At 37.7% G+C, this 14,614-nt stretch overlaps 1 pseudogene; it reads right to left on the reverse strand.

The window, feature by feature from the left end:
* The window catches only part of LOC125868529 (glutathione S-transferase L1-like), an 18,961-nt pseudogene extending 4,448 nt beyond the window's left edge, over nt 1–14,513 (reverse strand).
* Nucleotides 14,514–14,614: the final 101 nt, after the last annotated feature.

Raw genomic sequence — 14,614 nt, forward strand, 5'->3', positions numbered from 1 at the left:
GTTCCTGGTAAAGAAAAGAAAGTGTGCGAACTTGTTAAGTCACTTTATGGACTAAAACAAGCACCCAAATAATGACATAAGAAATTTGACCAAACTATGTTGGTAAATGGATGTAAGAATGATGGAAGTGATAAATGTGTTTACATTAAAATCACAAGGTCATTGTTTGTTTGTATATTGGTGATATGTTGATCATCAGTAGAGACACTAATGACATAAATGCTACTAAACATATGCTAGAAAGCAACTTTGATATGAAAGATCGTGGAGTTATTGATGTGATCTTAGGTATAAGAATCCTTAGAACTCCAAGATGTTTAGCATTGTCACGGTCTCATTACATTGAAAAAGTACTTGACTAGTTCAAATATTTGGATTTTAATATTGTCAAGACTCCAATAATGTGAGCTTTACACTTCAAAAGAATGAAGGTGAAAGTGACTCACAATTGGATTATACTAGAGTATTGGGAAGTATGATGTATATCAAAAAGTGTACGCGATCAGATATAGCCTGCGCTATTAATAAACTGAGTCGGTTCACAAATAATCCCAATTAAACTCACTGGATGAAAATGAAAAGAGTTTTGGAGTATTTAAAACATACTCAAAACTATGTCTTGCATTATACAAATATCCTACAGTATTGAAAGGATATAGTGATGTAAATTGGATCACCGGGATGAAATAGAGTAAAATCCACAAGTGGATATGTATTTACTCTTGGTGGAGGAGCAGTCTCTTGGAAATTTTCCAAAAAGACATGTATTGCTAGCTCTACAATGATCTCTGAGCTAGGTGCTCTAGATAAGGTCGGTGAACAAGTTGAAAGACTCCGGAATTTCTTGGTAGATATTCTTTTTGGCCCAAACCTTTGGCATCAGTATGCATACACTTTGATAGTCAAAGATGCAATAGGCAAGGCATGGAGCATGATGTATAACGGAATGTCTCGTCATATAAGACATAGACATGATACCGTTAGAAAACTACTCTCTAGTGGAATTATCACAATTGACTATGTAAAGTCAAAGGATAATGTGTCGGATCCACTTACAAAAAGGCCTAACTAGAGAGAAGGTTGAAAGATCATCTAAGAGAATGGATTTACGGCTTAGGACAAGTCATCATGGCGGTAACTCTATCTAGCAGACTGGAGATCCCAAGAGCTAGATTCAAGGAGAAAAACAAAGTTGTGACTGACGGTTCGGCATTGTCAACCAACTCAATCCATTCTCATGATGAAGACAATGCTCAGAACAAGGATACATCATTAAGGCTTGTTATAGAGTTAATAAAGCTTAATGTTTTTAATGATTTGCTAAGTTTGGCAGATTTGACCAAATAGTGTATCTACGCGATAACACGGTTAGAAATCACCTATGTGAGTGTGAAGTGTAAGCCTCTTCAAAGAGGATGATTGTCAAAAGCCCATCTTTTTATACTCTCATGAAACCAGGAGGTGTTCATGGCTAAAACGAACACAACCGTAAGAACCATAAACGGTAAAGGGTTAATTGTGTGACATATGGTTGTCTAGGTATACACCAAAGCTTGACGGTTCAAAGATATCGCATCTACCGATTGAGCAAGTATATCCGACATATGTTCACTACGGAAAGTCCAAGGGGAAACCTAATTATCCAGATGCAATTAATTCTTGCTTGTAAAGTACACATACTTGTCCGTTTCTTTGTCTTGGAGTCATTCCCCATTCATGCGGGGGATTGTTGGGTTTTAAAAGGTGTGAATGGAAAATGAAAAGTTGTGACTTTGATGAAAAGTTGCGACTATTATGAAGAGTTGTGACTTTTATCAAAAGTTGCAACTTTTATCAAAAGTTGCGACTTTTATCAAAAGTTGCGACTTTTATGAAAGGTGGTGACCTTTCCGAAAGATTGTGACTTTTCAAAGGTTTGTGACCTTTCCGGTAAGGCACAATAAGAACCTTTTCACACTACCCTTTGTTTTCTATAAATTGAGGGATTTCTTCTCATTTTAAGAACGATTTTCTGAACTTCTTCTTCTTCTACTAAATCTAGTATTCTAAGTGTACTTTACTGCCGTTGAGTGGCTCGCTGACACCAGCGTTTTGGGTATCAATACACTGGTGATTGAGATCATTCTATCCTGGGAGGACATATTCCAAATCAAACCTCGGATACTAGAGGGGAATAATTTCCTTAAGGGGACACTGTGCATTCAGTGGGCTTGATCTTCTTTCTGGTTTTCCAGATTCTGGTATGTGTTACAGATTTTAGATTTGTGAATTAATTTATGTTCTTCTATTCTTCACTAGTTCATTAAACTTTGGTAACTTCGTGTTTCTTTAAAGTTGGTTGGAATCAGTAAGATTCTTTAAACACAGATTGACAACAATTCTCTTTAAGAAAAAATATTTCGTATATTTTTTCTAATCTGTTTTTTATTCTAGTTTCTCTACTAGTTTTAATTTTCTAGTTGTGAGTTCTAAGTATCTTGGGAATACAAGATGAACAACAATACAAATAGAGCATATGTTATCTCAACCTAGCACAATAGAATTTTCATATCAGCACAAACTCTCTACGAAGTTAGAAATTCTAGGAAAAAAGTACACCCACACTATTATGTAGTGCTTGTCGAGTATGTTTTCGGGCAAAGCTACCATCTCGCATGACACATCATCGGAGAGGAAAAGAAAATGAAATATAGTAATAACCTGACTGAATTGACCGAGGAAGAAAGGCCCATCGTCAAATTTTTGGAGAGCTTTTTCTAGGTAATCAAATTGTGCACCTGGTACAAGTGTGAATACCATTCACTTACATAAGAATCATTTAACAAACAAAACATAATGAGTTTCAAGAACAAAAGCTCAAATCTCAATAGGCAGTGTCCGTGCATCTTTTGCGAACGATCTGTACACAACAGGGACCAATGTAGTATCACTATAAGCTATCAATTCTTCAGCAAAATTTCCCTTCTTGGTGTCCTGCATTAATTGTGAAATATTTTATTTTGATCAATTTACTTCTTAAGATTTTCCTACATAGATAGGACGATAATGAAATTTTGCAGCTTACATCCGGTAAGAGTGATGATCCTTCAAAGTTACTATCAACATATTTAACCAAATCCAAAATGTGTCCTCTCACTTTGTTGTTGTGCTCCAAGGATGGCACCTATGAAGAGTAGAAAATATAAATAACCAGAATCTTAAAATGAGATGCATGCTCTCCCACAGATTCAAACATTCACTTGCTTCACTCAGATGAAAGATAAGACTAGAGCATTTATGCACTAGCTCAGTCAATAATCATTGAATACAAAGAGGAAAAGAAATCCCTTTCCCAGAAATTCATTGACATTTTCTTCAGGAGTTCCCATACAATTTAGAATGAGGCCAAATGCCTCTATCAAAATCTTAGCTCAAGATTTTCAAATACAAGGGAATTGGGCAAGCGAAAATGAATGTTGGCATTGTGGAAAATTACCTTATTTGTGGGTTAAACATTTTCCTTGTACCAATCAGGCCTGTTCTGAAGATCAATTGGAACTAACTTGATCTTGTCTTGAAAACCCTGCAATTCAAAATGTTAGAAAATTTATCTAGGCAAACAAGACCATTGCTAGGTATAAGAACACACGGACTGAATAATTTCAACAATAATAGAAATTACTTCCAGAATAAAATTAACAAAAGACATCAATAAAATCAACAATTCTAATCAGTAGCACTTCCTTTCTGAGGTGGATAGAACTTTTGAACTATGGCTTCATCAAAACCAAATATTTTGGACATAGAATGTGAATATGTAAATGAAAGATCATCAAAATTTAAACGAATATTAGAATCCAAGAGAAGACCCAAGGCTTTTTGTAGATAAGAGTTGTATACGATGAGTTGAAGTCTTATGTCTATTCGTGAGAATTTCTTCTCTCCGGTCGAGTAGCAAGCAGGCCCTTGTAAAGGGTTCCAACCCTATCTGAACTTTAAGAAGTTGTTGCTTTTCATCAGTCGTCGTGCACTATCCTTTTCTCAACCTAGTAAAGGGGCTGCTTGTTGTAGCGTGCAGTGTACTAGTAAATACGAAAAGAAAATTGAAAACTACTCCGTCTTTTACATTTTACGTGGCAGTATTTGACTGGACATGAAATTTGAAAAAAAAATTTAACCTATATCCAAATTATCTTTCAACATTCGATCTTACACATGTCATGACATTTGTATAGCTTTAAAGATATGCAATTACGAGTAAAATGGTAAGTTCAAGGTTAACGAGTCTCCAAATATAGAAAGTTGTCCTAGTTTTTAGAACAAACTTCAAAGAGAAAAGGTAGATAAAGTAGAATGGAGGAAGTGGTATAAAGGTGAACCTTAACATTCCTGGTAATCCACACACGTTGAGAATATGGGCATTAATAATTGATAAACAACCTTCAGACAACACAGTCGAGTCAGATCATAATCTTCTGTCGGAGAAATAAACCGTAATGATGACAAAGAACACATTATTCATAAGGCAAACAAAAATCATATTTTCTTAAGGCAAACAAGAATGAAATTAAGTGAAAATATTTAATTAAACCTGGTAGTTCCATCGAAGAGTGATGGGGGTTGGGAAGTAGAATCCAGAGATTTACATACAACATACATATACAACCATTACTTCATCTAAAATTTAAAATCAATAGTCTTGTTGTATCACATACACACACACACAAATCCCGAATCCCACCTCTCACTTCAGCATATTTTTTATTTTTCTTTTTAATGGCGAATCGACTAGTTCCATGATATACCTCCCACCACCACCACCAGTAACAAGTAGCAAGTAACACTTCATCTTCTTCTTTTCATATAAAAGTTACTCAACTCAAATATCCTATGCATAAAGAAATGAACTTTGTAGCTAACTCAACTCCTCAGAAGACCATTCATTAATATAAATCACTTAAAACTAAAGTTGGACATCTAAAACATGATCAATTTCATATAGCATCCAATATAAAGACTTGTTCACTAATTATGATGGTTCACCAAGACCTCTTTCCCCTCCCTTCTCTGCTAACTCATAGGGGTCGGACCCCCACAAAGGGAATTTTATATGGCAACTACTATCTATTGTTGCACTTATCTTGTATCCTGCTATTTTGATGTTTTATTTTTCATAAAATCTTGATTTAGATACTTTTCTTTTGAGTCTAGAGTCTATAGGAAAGAGCCCTCGCTACCCTACCCAGCATTTCAAACAACAAATGGACCTCGAACATAACTCAATCTCTTAATCGGTACCTCCGTAAATGATTACTGTTAATTACTAACCATTTTGAAAAAATTAAACACATTTGATGAACAATTAACAAAAAAATAAGCAAATAAAGACTTACGGGGAAGCCATTGATGCTGATTTTTTCTGGAATGGAAGAGGACTTAGAAGATTCTGGATATGTGATGCGATGAAAACAAGAATTTTGGGAGATTTTATAGGAAGGAGTACGAGTTGTGTGATCAGCATAGTGACGAAGTGAAGGGCTCATTTGCTCTTAAATACTATTCAATGTCTAATACATTTTCCTAAGCATTAAATCAAATATACTCAAAGGGCACTATAGTAATTACCCCCTATATTTATTATTTCTAAAGGTGTGTGTCACATCAATAGTGGACAACTATTGTTAGCTAGATGGAGTATTCAATAATTTTAATTTTTATCCCAATAAGATATAAGAAAAATTCATCTTAAAATTTGTATCAAAATTAATTATTTCTTATAATTCTTACCAAACAATAAACTCAATAAATTTTTCCGTCAGTTTGAAAGCTGACCAATTTTTGCATACTTTCTGTAGGGTTTTCTTTGGTAATTATATGGATTTTTTAAAGTGTACTATTTTAGTTAAAAAAAAAAAAAACTAAAAATGCTAGTGATCAGTATTTAAATGACAAAAAATAAATCTACTTTTAATAAATATGCAATAAGTTTGGCTATCAATTCACAAATTAAGAGAAAATGAACGAAATTTTTAATGTACATGTAAGGTCCATTGTAGAAAAATGGAAATAAACTTCATCGACCATGTGCAATTTATGAATTCCATACAGTTAGTTGTCTATTTATTTGCATTCAAAAGAGCAACATTTTTTTAATAATTAATAGGAATATGAAAAGTTAAATGATACATATTTTAACACCTCAGGAACCTAGCAGACTGAACAACAAAAAATTAGGTAAACCACGGAGGGGTTCACGGTCCGCGAAAGGGACCACGGTCCGTCGACCTACTCGTGGTTCACATCCAACCTGCGTGGTAGACCATTGTGTCCATCATGGACCGTGGTCCCACTAATGAGCCGTGGATTGGCCCGTCAAGTTAAGCCAGCTGACCCCTTAACCCAAGTGAAGAACCACGGTGGCCTTCACGGTCTGTGGTCCTTCACACGGTCTGTGAAGTGGACCGTAGAGGGGAATACTCAAAACCAGTAAGCATATGCCAGCAACCACGACCCACTTGACGGACCGTGGTTCCATTAATGGTCAGTTAGTGGCTCCGTGGGTGGGCCTCATCAGCTTTTAAGTCAGGGTAGTTTTGGTCTTTCCCCGTATGCATAGAGCCTCTAAACTACGTTGTTTAACACCTAAACTACGTCATTTTACTCTGTCTAAGCCTAATAAGTAGTCAGAACCTACGCAAAACTTTCATTCTCCAAAAATCATCCAGGTTAGATCTAAAATAGGAGAAAGAGGCGACAATTTTTTCAAGAACAACCAGAAGTGTTCTTCAAGTTTCTACCCCGAAATGCAAAAGATTTCTCTGTAGTTTTCATCACTTGGTATGTGGGATTACACTAGTGAGTTTCGTTCATCAATTAGGTCCCTAGAATTAAGCCAGTTCCTTGATTCTATATAACTTGTTTAGACATAGGGTTTCTAAAACATTGGAGATTTGTCATGATTTAGCTGTTATAGTATTCTTAATAGAAATATCATGTTTTCTTGGGAAGGTTCTCTAATTCCTCGTATAAAACTCATGACCCTAGTTTGTGTAGATTCCCTTAGTTTATGAATTACACTTGCTAGGTTAGTTAAGCATATAATCATGCTCCAGATTTCGAATGTCACATTATTAGTATATTAATGTTGCATTCTCAGATTGCAAGTCAATATTTTGAGCTATTCAGTATTTCAGTTACATTTCAACCATAAATATATATTCAATTGGGAGTAGACTTAGCACTGAGTAGGACTAGGGTTTAGCGTACCTTCATTGTCCAAGAACTACGTTCCCCCGTAGGAGTATAAATCTCCTTTGTTGGGCATCAAAAAATTTAATGATCACGCTAGCCATGCCTTTATACCCCTAGCAAGGTATATTGGGTCCTCTCGATTGGGTGTATACATTGGACTCAACGTTTAGCTCACATGGTATTTGTCGGTTAATATTAGCTCCCACAGTCAGATTCTTTGGGCATTTGACCAGATTTTCAGTATATGCTTCCACATTTCAGTTTAGTATATACTTGGTCATTGCATTCAATTTAGCTTTTCAGTTATGTTTCAGTATTTACATTCTTGCTCAGTTTACTTCAGATTTATGCTTTGTTCAACTTATATATATTTGTTCAGCTTAATATCTATATCCTGCATGCTCAGTACATTCAAAGTACGGATGCATACTCTACGCTACATCCTTTTATGATATAGGTTCAGGTACTTAGCATCCAGATCACGCTTAGACGATTCTCGGTCCGCATTCAAAAGCTTCAGTGGTGAGTCCTCATACTTAGAGGAAAACAGACATGCTTTCATTTTAGTCTTTGCTTTCAGTTTTTGAATTTTTTTAGAGTTTGTTGGGGGCGTGTCCCAACAATTCAACTTATTTAAAGGATTTTCAGACATAGTAGTTTATTCAGCTTGAGTTGTTAAGTGCTGTTTCGGTTATCCATTGTTTTAGCTTCCGCATAGTACATGTCTTATTCTATTTTTCTCAATATGCTATATATGCTAGACACATGGTTAACTTGGGGTCACTCGTGATCCTAGGTCCCATGTTACATCAAAGGGGTAGTCTCGAGGAGCAACAAACTTTATGTTAGAGCTAGGTTCAAGAGTCCTAGGATGTATGAAAGCTGCACTAAGTAGAGTCTCTTTCATGGGTGTGAAGTGTGCCACATCTATGAGGGGGAGGCTATGAAGTGTTTTATGAAAAACTTTACTTTCTTTTATATTCTTATCATGCGTGAGATATGATTAAACTTCTCCTTTCTAATCCATCGTTATGCATTTCAGATCATGCCTTGTTGTAGAGCCAACACACGGAATCCTAATGCACGCAATGCCAATGCAGTTCCTCTAGTCCTGAACGATAAGGTTATGAATGCTGAATTTTGAAATGCGATCCAACTCTTGGCTCAAAGTGTGGCCAATCAGTACAATCAACATACTATTGTTTCTGCAAAACCTAATGATGGATCAGTTGCAGCTAGGGTTTGAGAATTTGTTTGAATGAATCTGCTATAGCTTCTAGAGTCGAAGGTTGGTGAGGATGCACAAAACTTCATTGATGAAATCAAGAACATCCAAGAGCTGATGCAGGTAAGAGGAAATGACAGGGTGGAGCAGGCATCCTACCAACTTAAGGATGTAGCTCATATTTGATTCACTTAGTGGAAAGACAACAAGGGTGCAGATGCAGCTCCTGTGACATGGAATTGTTTTACTAGAGCTTTTCTAGACAGGTTCTTCCCAAGAGAGTTGAGAGAACTTAGGTGCAAGAGCTTATGAACTTGATGAAATGTTTAATGTCTGTCCAAGAGTACGGGCTGAAGTTTACCCAACTCACCAAGTATGCTCCACACATGGTTGTCGATCCAAGGGAACAAATGAGTAAGTTCTTGTTAAGGGTATCCAATCGGGTGAAGATCGAGTGCAGGAATTCTATGCTCTTAGGGGATATGGATATCTTTAGACTAATGACACATGCTTAGGAGGTTGAGCGAGATAAGCTTAGGGAATTGGCTAAGGATAACAAAAGGCCAGAACAAGATATTATGAATACTCAAAGCAAAAGTTGGATGGTGGAAATCGCTCACAATTTCAGCAAACGTCTACAGTCCAAGCATCTTCATCAGCTAGTACTACATCCCCCAAGTTTCTATAGGATCAGAAAGGGTGGGAATCATGCTCTAAGTCTCAAGGGAGTTCTTCAGGTAACAAGACTTTCCCAACTTGTCCAAAATGTAGTACCATCCGGGCGAGTGTCTTGTAGGAAGGGAAGGGTGCTTTCAATGTGGTCAGTCTACCCATAGGTTGAAGGATTGTCCTTCTACTAGGAAGGGGAAAGGAGGTAACAAAAATATGGATCAATCTATAGCTCCAGAGCACCAGGAGGTCACCCAAATAGGTAGGGTTCTTTGTCTGGTATATCTGGCGGTCAGTGGATGCTACTGATGAGTAGATCAAGGCTTATGATAAATGGATCAAGGATGATGAGATGGCAAGGTGCTACATTCTTGCCTCAATAGAAAATGTCTTGCAACATCAACACCAGTGTATGACATCAGCTTACGATATGCTCGAATCTCTGAACGAGAATTTCGGAGAGTAGAATCGTGCTACCAAGCAGACTGCCATGAAGGCTCTCTTGACCACCACAATGGTTGAAGGATCACCTGTCAAGGATCATGTGCTTAACATAATGAGTCATCTGAATAAGCTGGAGATACTTGGCACTACTATATATAAGGAATCTCAGGTGGAGATGATCCTACAGACTCTGCCAGATAGTTTTAAACAGTTTCGCTTGAATTATAATATGAACATGATGGATTTATCCCTTGCTAAATTGCTCAGTGAACTAACTGCGGTGGAATCCATTATTAGGCAGAAAACTCCTCCATCTATGGCATACATGGTGAATAACTATGTCACTTCTTCGTCTAAGCCAGCTAAAGCCCAAAACAAGAAGAGGAAGTCGTGCAAGGTTGTGGCATCTGGAGGTTCTGAATGCTTTGAAATGTTCAAAGAATTTAAGATAGAAACGGAAAAGCGGCATGGTTAACATATCAACACATTACAATTAGATCGTGGTGGTGAACACCTTTTGGCCGAATTCATTAAGTACTTATCAGAATTGAATATTACATCTCAATATTCTATCCCAAGAACACCACCACAAAATGGAGTAGCAGAATGAAGAAATAAAACTCTTTTGGAAATGGTTAGATCAATGTTAAGTTATATAGATTTTTCTTTTAACTTTTGAGGATATGCCTTAGAAACTGCAAATTTGAATTTGGGGATATCTAGCATATGCATTAAAAGGGAAAACAGATAAGTTGGAATCAAAGACAGAATTGTGAATTTTCATTGGATATCAGAAAGAAACAAAATGAGGTTTATTTTACTGTCCTAAGGAACAGAAGGTAATTGTTTCAACAAATGCTAAGTTTCTCGAACATGACTATTTAATTAAGCATGTTCTTAGAAGTAAAGATGTGTTATAGGAGCTAAGCAAAAGAATAACAACTAATGAAACATGAACACAAATACCTCAAACAATTCTTGACATACCATTGCATCCGCGTAGTGGGAGGAATGTCGGTCGAAAAGAGGTTTCTCAAGAGGATGCTCTAGAGGTTTCTCAAAAGCATACTGAAGACATCCCGCTACAACAAAGTAGTGGGAGTAATGTCGCGCAACTTGAAATTGTGGAGGAAGTTGTTCAAAATGTTCATAATTTAGTTCAAGATATAGCAAATCCTATAGTTTCTAGTCATTGTAGTGGGAAAGTTATTATAACACCACAACGTTTTACGCTCTTAGGAAAATCATATGATAGTATCCCTGAAGAGACTAATACATAACCATTAAATTACGCTGAAAAACAACATGATAAAGATGTTGAAGTGTGGGTTGTTGCTATGAAATCTGAAAAGGAATCTATGTACTCAAACCAAGTTTAGAATCTTGTGGAACCACCACTAGGTGTTAAGCTTATTGGTTGTAGGTGGATCTACAAGAAAAAGAGAGGTGTGGATGAAAAAGTGAAAACTTTTAAGGCTTGTCTTGTTACAAAAGGGTTTACTCAAAAGAAGGAATCAATCATGAGGAAACTTTTTCCCCTGTAGCCATGCTTAAATCAATTAGGATTCTCTTATCCATTGTTTCTCATTATAATTATAATATTTGGCAAATGGATGTCAAGACCATATTTTTGAATGGAAGTCTTGATGATTGCATTTATATGACACAACCATAAGATTTCATGGTAAATGGCAATGAAAACATGGTATGTAAACTTAAGAGATCCATTTAAGGATTGAAACAGGCATCTCAAGCATGTAAAATTTGTTTTGACAATTTGGTTAAAACTTTTGGTTTTGATTAGTTTGAAAATGAATCATACATCTATAGGAAATGGGACATAGACAGAGTAGCATTTTTTATTCCTTCCGTAGATGATATCTTGCTTATAGGAAATAATGTGAGCATCTTGAGTTCTGTTAAGGAGCTATTGTCCTCGCGTTTTTATATGAAAAACTTAGGAGAAGCGGCTCATATACTAGGGATTAAGCGTTTGCGAGATCACAAACAAAGGATATTAGGTTTCTCTCAAGTACTTTATATTGATACTATTCTTGCAAAAATTTGCTTGAAAAATTCCAAAAAGGGGTTTCTTCCTTTTAGACAAGGAATTACATTATCAAAGAATCAGTCACCCAAAACGACTGATGAGATAGTGAGGACGTAGATCGTCCGTTACGCTTCTGTTATAGGGAGTCTCATGTATGCTATGTTATGCGCTAGATCAGATATTTGCTTTGTTGTAGGCATGGTTTACAGATTTCCAGGAAAGAACATTGGACTATAGTCAAGTATAATATCAAGTACCTCAAAAGGACTAGGGATAATATAGTTGTTTTCCACCCTGGCAATCTTCTACCTATTTGATGTATAAATTCAGATTTCCAGTCAAATAGAGATTCTAGAAAATTGACCTGAGATATGTATATACTTTAGGAGGTGGAGCTATAGTTTTGAGGAGCATAAATCAATTATGTGTTGCTGATGCCACCATGGAAGCTGAATATGTAGCAACCTCTGAGGCGGCTAAAGAGGCTGTTTGGCTCAGAAATTTTCTAAAAGTCCTTGGAGTGGTTCCTTCTAGTAAGGCATCAATCACACCTATTGTGATAATAGTGGTGCAGTTGCAACCTCAAAAGATCCAAGAATCCATAAAAAGAGTAAGCACATTGAGAAGAAATATCACTTGATTCGTGATATAACTCAAAGGGGTGATGTCAAAGTTTTGAAGATTGAATCGAAGAACAATTTGGCAGATCCATTTACCAAAGGCTTACCATGAAGTCTTTTGATAAGCATGTGGCTGAAATGGGTCTTAAAATTGTAAATGCATGGTTATAAGTCTATGTGTGGCTAGGCCTAATAAAGCCTTTATCCAGTAAGTCTTTCAGCTGATCCTTCAACTCCTTTAGCTTAGCATGAGCCATTCTATAAGGAGGGATAGATATGGGTTGTGTACTTGGTAGCATATCGATAGCAAAATCAATTTCCCGTTCTAGAGGGATACCAGGGAGTTCGTCTGGAAATACATCTAGAAACTCATTAACTACCGGAATAGACTGAAGAGTTGGTGGTTCTGCATCTATATCATGAACGTGAACAAGATGATAAATACAACCCTTGATAATCATCCTCCTTGCCTTAAGATAGGAAATAAACCTACATATCAGCGTTGCTGTATCACATTTCCATTCCCGAACTGCCTCTCCTGGAAAGTGGAATCTAACAATCTTTGTCCGGCACTCAACATTAGCATAACAAGATGCTAACCAGTCCATACCCATAATAACGTCAAAATCAACCATCTCTAATTCTACCAGGTCTACAAAGGTCTGACGGTCGATAATTTCTACCGTGCAACCTCGATAGACTCTCCTGGTAATAGTAGACTCACCAACTTGTGTAGATACAACACAGGGTCAATCTAATGACTCTGCTACTATACATAACCTCCCCGTAATAAATGGAATAACATTAGACAAAGTAGATCCAGGATCTATCAAACGATAAACACAATGGGAGCAAACAATCAATGTACCTGTCACAACATCTGGTGATGACTCTGAGTCTTGTCGGCCGGTTAATGAATATGTACGGTTCTGTCCACTACCAGAAATAGATGCTCCCTCTCTGCCTCCGCCTCTACCCCTACGTGCTGAAGTATGGGGTTCACGCCCTGTAGACTGTGCTGATGAGGAGGAACTTACTGCTGACCTGGTCGACTGACCTGTACCACCCTGACCTATTGTAGGGTAGTTTCTCCACCCATGCCCCTCCCGTCCACAAGAATAACAACTTGTGGAACCTTGTCTGCACCTCCCGAAATGCATCCTACCCCAAGTAATACAATGCGGCGGGGATGTCCTAGCCTGGCCTGAACCCCTCTTCTGCTGCAAGCCTGATGCTCGTGAACCCTCACCTGAGCCTGACTGTTCCTGATGATTAAATCTACTACCCTGGAACTGCTCTGGTGGAGGTCTAGGTGGCCTAATAAAATATCGGGGTTTGGGACCACCCTGAAAATCTCCCTGCGAACCAGCGGGCCTATCCCTCTTCTGTCTCTCTCTCTCGACCCTCTCACTCGTATACTGTAGATGTCGACGATCCTCTATGCCATGTGCGAAGGCCTGAATTCGCGATATATCCATATTATCATTTAGCGCAGCGGTAGAACAAGCCTCGATATAGTCTGAGTTAAGCCCTCCCACAAATCTACGTACTGTGTCATGCATCATATCAACAAATGCTGGTGCATATCTAGCCAATGAATCAAATCTCAGCCCGTACTCTCGGACACTCATTCCACCTTGTCAGAGGTTCAGAAATTGGTCCACTCGGCCATCCCTAATCTCTCGAGGCAAATAGTGATCTATGAAAGCTTCTGTAAAGCTATCCCAAGTGGGTAGAGATGTATCTTCTCCCCTAGATCTCTCCCAACTTTCATACCACAATACTGCAACATCACCCAATCAAAATGCTACTAACTCAACTGACTCAGTCGCTGAGGCATGCATGACTCTGAAGATCCTATGAAGCTGATCAACAAAGTGCTGAGGGTCTTCTCTGCGATCTGTCCCTGTAAACTGTGGAGGATTCAAGGCAAGAAATTCACAAACTCTCGAACTTCTGGGCCCTTCAGAAGGTCCAGCAATATTTGGCGCAATTGGTTGGCACTGTGTAGCTACTAATTGTGCTAACATATATACTGCACTCTTGAAATTCTGATCAGATGGAATAGGAGGAACTAGAGGTGGTATTGCTAGTGGAGCCAGAAGTCTTGTAGCCCTCGGAGTCTCCTGAAGCTGTGGAGAAGCTATAGGGGCTGAGAAGATGTCTCCCCTTGGGTCTCACAATGGGCCACCTCCACCTATGGTACTTTGTCGGTACCCTCGCTTGAATTTGTATCTAGCCCCTGGCTAGTTGTGGTCTGTCTAGTGTCAGTCATCTCTATCTGCATACAAGTATCAATTATAAGTCAGAAACCTCAACCCTAAAGACACCGCTCTATAGCACGAGGTGAGCAAAAGAAGGATAGTCATTCTAACA

Source organism: Solanum stenotomum, chromosome 6 (genome assembly GCF_019186545.1).
Source record: "Solanum stenotomum isolate F172 chromosome 6, ASM1918654v1, whole genome shotgun sequence".
Classification (NCBI taxonomy): Eukaryota; Viridiplantae; Streptophyta; class Magnoliopsida; order Solanales; family Solanaceae; genus Solanum; species Solanum stenotomum.